General features: G+C 40.0%; 1 long non-coding RNA gene across 1 annotated transcript; it reads left to right on the forward strand.

The window, feature by feature from the left end:
• The first annotated feature begins 324 nt into the window (after nt 1-324).
• Nucleotides 325-2779, forward strand: LOC132660088 (uncharacterized). Its single transcript, XR_009601313.1, has 2 exons — nt 325-1893; nt 2006-2779. It is a non-coding gene; the product is annotated as an uncharacterized LOC132660088 (long non-coding RNA).
• The last annotated feature ends 3531 nt before the right edge of the window (nt 2780-6310 follow it).

Consider the following 6310-nt stretch of genomic DNA (forward strand, 5'->3'; position numbering starts at 1 on the left):
GGGCTGCAGTCCATGGGATCACTAAGAGTCGGACACGACTGAGTGACTTCACTTTCACTTTTCACTTTTATGCATTGGAGAAGGAAATGGCAACCCACTCTGGTGTTCTTGCCTGGAAAATCCCAGGGACGGGGGAGCCTGGTGGGCTGCCATCTACGGGGTCGCACAGGGTGGGACATGACTGAAGCGACTTAGCAGCAGCAGCAGCATACTTTAATATATATTACCTCAATTTAATTTCAATATAATAATTTCTGAGAGGTATTATTATCCATATTTTTGAGACAAAGTAACAGACTTGGGGAGGAAAATTGCCAGGGATTTCACTCCTTAAAATGGGGTCACTTTGGAGCCTCTAGAAAGGATTTATTTTTCCCTAATATGCTTCAGTTTATAAATCATTTAACCTAATAACACTGCACTGCTATATTCTGTAAGAGCTCTATCAAATCCATCTTTTTTCCCCTGGAAATAGAAAAATGCCTTTGCCAAGAGTCAATAAACAGGTAGCTCAAGTGGTTCCACCTTGAAAGGTAGACATCAGAAGCTTTGAGAAACATTTAACCTTGACATTCTTCTAATTGACAAGCCTGGTGTTGGTAACTTGCTGAGATAAGAGGGATTTTCCATGTATAATATGCAGGTCATTGGTTTTAAGCTGGGCCTGTTATAATCTATTGGAGTCCTGACAGTTCTAGGTGATAAAAAGAAGAAAGATTGGTTTTATTAGGCGATTTCCCCCATCTTCGGCAGCGCTACTTTAATAGATAATAATGGTTAACAACTTGATGACATTTCCCTGATTTTATTTTAGCATTTGGAAGGTGATGAATACTAGGACTAACTAATGTTAGAATGAGCTCATCGCTCAGAACAGTGAGCCTGGGAGTTGCAAAAAAGTCCATTTTCCCTAAACTTTAGCCTCATGGCTTTAGCTTTGTTCCTCTCCAAGTACAACCTGACATTTGTGTCCTATTGGTTGAGAGCTCTTGGAAGCAATTAAGAGTACACTCGGATACCCATCCAAATATCTAACTTAATATAGTTCAACAGAAACAGAAGGCTGAAGTGGCTTGCCAAGTTTGGAAAGAAAGTTTTTGATACCAGTTCATACTTAGAGCCAGGCTTCTGTATAAGCAGCTTGGTGACCTCCTTTATTGGTTAAATTTCAGGGGCATACATAAGTTACCTTGCCCCTCAGGAGCTCCTCTAGTTTATTTCCAAATCCCAGAACTGAAAGTTGGGAAGAAAGCTTCATGTCATGATTAGTGATGAGATTGCAAGCAGGCACAGTAATACTCACACCTTGGCTTCTGTTTATGATTCGACATATGTAATAGTAACAGATCTTCCTCTTTTGTCTTTGATAGGGTTAAGAGTGAAAGAACATCAGAGCCCTGGCCAGCTGAAAGCAGAGAGGGGAAAGCTGGAGCCCTGAGGATAAGATGTCTATTTTATACTTTTTCAAAGAGCTCCCCCTGTCTACTCCCATTCATCTCTGTTCCTCTTCCCTTCCTTTGGGGAATCACCTCTCCCCAAACTCTCTCTGCAGCTTTTATATTAGGTCTTGTCCTTCATTTATAAGGGCTGATAAGGTAGGAAGAGGGCTTCCCTGGCAGCTCAGGTGATAAAGAATCCACCTGCAATGCAGGAGACCCTGGTTTGATTCCTGGGTTGGGCTTCCCTGGTGGCTCAGCTGGTAAAGAATCTGCCTGCAATGAGAGACCTGGGTTCAATCCCTGGGTTGGGAAGATCCCTTGGAGGAGGGCATGCCAACCCACTCCAGTATTCCTGCCTGCAGAATCCCCATGGAGAGAGATGCCTTGCAGGCTACAGTCCACGGGGTCACAAAAGAGTTGGACACAACAGAGTGACTAAGCACAGCATAGCAAGGTTGGAAGAATTCTAAGAATAACCCCTAGTGACCCTTAACTCTGAGTATAGATGAAACTTGTGAATACAATGATATATTATCTGTGATTATCCTATGATTATATTACCGCAGGTGGTGCAGTGGGAAAGAATCCACCTGCCAATGCAGGAGAGATGCAAGAGACCTGGGTTCGATCCCTGGGTCAGGAAGATCCCTGAAGAAAGAAATGGCAACCCACTCCAGTATTCTTGCCTGGAAAATTCCATGGAGAGAGGACCCTGGTGGGCTATAATTGAGGGAGTTGCAAGGAGTTGGGCATGACTGGGCACTCACAGACACATATTACCACATACAGTAAATCCTTGAACCTAAGTTAATCATGCAAATGCTTCAAAGCAGAATTTTCTCCAACTTGTAGCAGACAGAAGGAGAAATCAGAGATTCAAGTATAAGAGAGATAATGTATTTCTGTGGCTTTTGAAGGTGATGTGGGCACATGATAAGGAATTCTACTGGCCTCTGGAAGCAGAGAGTGGCTTAAGGTGTTCCGCCAGAAAGGAATGGGAGTCTCATTCCTGTAACTATAAGCAACTAGATTCTTCCGACAGCTGAACAAACCTGTAAGAGGATTCTTCCCCAGTCTTACAGCTAAGAGCCCAGTCCAGTCAACACCTTGATTTCAGCCTGTGAGACTCTAATCCGAGAACCCATTTGAACTGACCTGGACTCCTGACCCACAGAACTCTGAGGTAACAAATGGATATCATTTTAAGCTGCCAAGTCTGTGGTAGTTGATTACACAACAATAGAACACTAACATAAATGACAATTTCTTCCTCATCCATGGAAATATTTTCCAATTTGTACTGCAATTCACAAATACAAATTTTCAGCTGTTAAAAAACATATTGTCTATAATTTTGTTGTCAATGAAGTTTTGCTGTGTTCTGTTCAGTTTTGATTATAAATTCTCTGTTCAGGTAAAGTGCCTGCCTACAATGCAGGAGACCTGGGTTGGGAAGATCCCCTGGAGAAGGAAATGGCAACTCACTCCAGTATTCTTGCCTGGAAAATCCCATGGACAGAGGAGCCTGGTAGACTACAGTCCATGGGGTCGCAAAGAGTCGGACACGACTGAGTGACTTCACTTTCTTTTTTCTTCTCTGTACTTAAATTTTTTTCCCCTCAAAGAGCACTGCCATATATACCTTTGTACCAGTAGAGGTGGTAAGCATTGAAGAGTGTGGTGATATTGAAATTATTATGTATATTTCATCATAACTATTATTATCACTTGGAGGGTCTCGGTTTTTTTTCCAACTATAAAGAGTTGAGGGACTTTGCTAAAGATATACAAGATCCACTGATGCTCAGTCTGGGTGAAAAAGAGAACTATCCCATAATAGCACATTGATATTTTTGTGAAGGATTAGGTGGGAGGGGACTTTTAAACCTCAATTAATTTTTGTCATCTGTATTATCTTCTGGTAAACAGCAAGTTATCGAACTTTATTTTTCAGAGATGAAAACGAATCCGGGAAGGTAAAATAACCTGTACAAAACTGTACCATTGTCATGGGAGTGGAATCAATTTTAAGGGTCAGAGCTCCTTCGGTATTATGCTTTTCTATCTCTGGTCTTTTTCAGGCCTCCCAGATTATACAGTGTATCACAGTCTCAATTCTTCTAGGGCAAAGAGGATTCCCCAGAATTGAATGCATCTAAGAATTGCTTATAAAAGCCATCGGTGTCGGTATCACTCGTTATCTTTCCAAAGTCAGTGAGTTCTGGATTATTTCAAAAAGGTCCTGTCTGTGCCTTTGGAAGCAGAGAAATCACACCCATCACCCATCCACCCCTCACCTTGAAGAGTCACCAAAAACCCTAACATACATGCATCTGGGTGAAAAATACATTTAAAGACCACAGGATAAATCAGTAATGTTATGTTTCTAATAACAGGAAAAAATGTGTAGAAAAAGTTTAAGATAAGAGTTAATAAAATCACTGATTGATGATCAAAGTATAATAAGGTGTTTCCTTGCATCTTCCTAGCCAAGGAATTAAAAGTTGAGAATATGTGTTACAGTACTTGAACCTCATTGTACACCAGTAAAACTTGGAGGGCTTGTTAAACTACAGCTTACATGACCACACACCTAGAGCTCCTGGTTCAGTAGACTTGGGGCAAGGCCAAGAATTGGTAGTTGTAACCACCTGCGAGGTGATGCTGTGTGCTGCTGCTGCAGATCTGAAAATCACACTTTGAGAAGTACTGGGGTACTGAAACTACTCAGCTATTTCCTTAGCACTACTGTGACTACAGTAGGATTTAGAGCCTTTCATAGCATCATGAGAAGTAAGGTTGTAAATAAAAACATCCCTAGGAAAAGGACAATGGTTTATTTATTTTCCAAAAATTTACCGAGGATTTTATGTGGCTCTTTCTGCCATCATGGATAAAGTTCATAAATCATTTCCCAATCAGGGAAAGAGGAACACAACAAAATATGTTTTAACTCTCAATATAGATGTGGAGCACACTGTATGGTGCTACCCAAAATATCCAAAAAATGGCTCATGTGTTGATTAACTTGCAAAAAAGCAGCCTCTACCTAGAGAAATACATGTTTAGACGGTATGCTAAGCACAATTCATTATTTTATCTGACATTTATACACATATGTGTGCATGCAACCTTAAAGTTAAATGTTACTAACCTTTGATTACTCTAGATTTTATCTCTGCTTACTTACTCAGGCACATAGCTCAAAGGTCCCTTTAGTCCTTGTTCTATTATCAAATTTTCTCTATTACCAAAAAATTGAAGTATTGGATTACTTCCAACAGTGGAGCTGCATACTACAATCCTCCAATCTGAGAAAATAATCCTTTTTTTTTGGCTAACTTTTCTTCTCTAGTGGTGACTCTCGTCTCTCTTCTGCTCTACAGCGACTTCTTAAAAATCTATACCTATTTGCCAATTTCCCTTTTGAACTTTTGCTAGATTGAAAGCCTCCACTCCATCTAAATTGTTCTTATCAGTCAATGACTTCTCTTGTATTATATCAGCTCATAGCCACGAGTACTTGTCACAGTATATCACTGTCTTCTGTAATCTACTCTGAATGTAGATCGACCTTGAAACACTTCCTTTCCTTGGCTCCTGGGCCATCATAATATCCTAACTGTAATAATCTCATACCTCACTGATTACTTCCTCTAAGTTTCTTTGCAAATTCTACTTAATCTTTATGCCTTTAAAAATATGAACTATATATTTTGGGAAAAGTTAGAAAACTTGTATATAAATTATGTTTATAGCTGCATGAATTTTTGCAAATGTATATACCACGTTTCCTTCACCTTGGGAATTTTCTGTAGACTACTGAAGTAACTATTCTCCTGACTTCTATTTTTTTTTTTTTTTAATTTTAAAATCTTTAATTCTTACATGCATTCCCAAACATGAACCCCCTCCACCTCCCTCCCCATAACATCTTTCTGGTCATCCCAAGCATGCTGCATCCTGCGTCAGACATAGACTGGCGATTCAATTCACATGATAGTATACATGTTAGAATGTCATTCTCCCAAATCATCCCACCTCTCCCTCTCCCTCTGTGTCCAAAAGTCCGTTATACACATCTGTGTCTCTTTCCCTGTCTTGCTTACAGGGTCGTCATTGCCATCTTCCTAAATTCCATATATATGTGTTAGTATACTGTATTGGTGTTTTTCTTTCTGGCTTACTTCACTCTGTATAATCGGCTCCAGTTTCATCCATCTCATCAGAACTGATTCAAATGAATTCTTTTAACGGCTGAGTAATACTCCATTGTGTATATGTACCACAGCTTTCTTATCCATTCATCTGCTGATGGACATCTAGGTTGTTTCCATGTCCTGGCTATTATAAACAGTGCTGCGATGAACATTGGGGTACATGTGTCTCTTTCAATTCTGGTTTCCTCAGTGTATGCCCAGAAGTGGGATTGCTGGGTCATAAGGTAGTTCTATTTGCAATTTTTAAGGAATCTCACACTGTTCTCCATAGTGGCTGTACTAGTTTGCATTCCCACCAACAGTGTAGGAGGGTTCCTTTTTCTCCACACCCTCTCAGCATTTATTGCTTGCAGATTTTTGGATCGCAGCCATTCTGACTGGTGTGAAGTGGTACCTCATTGTGGTTTTGATTTGCATTTCTCTAATAATGAGTGATGTTGAGCATCTTTTCATGTGTTTGTTAGCCATCCGTATGTCTTCTTTGGAGAAATGTCTATTTAGTTCTTTGGCCCATTTTTTGATTGGGTCGTTTATTTTTCTGGAATTGAGCTGCAGAAGTTGCTTGTATATTTTTGAGATTAGTTGTTTGTCAGTTGCTTCATTTGCTATTATTTTCTCCCATTCAGATGGCTGTCTTTTCACCTTGCTTAT

The sequence above is a fragment of the Ovis aries genome, chromosome 7, assembly GCF_016772045.2.
Source record: "Ovis aries strain OAR_USU_Benz2616 breed Rambouillet chromosome 7, ARS-UI_Ramb_v3.0, whole genome shotgun sequence".
In the NCBI taxonomy this organism is placed as follows: domain Eukaryota; kingdom Metazoa; phylum Chordata; class Mammalia; order Artiodactyla; family Bovidae; genus Ovis; species Ovis aries.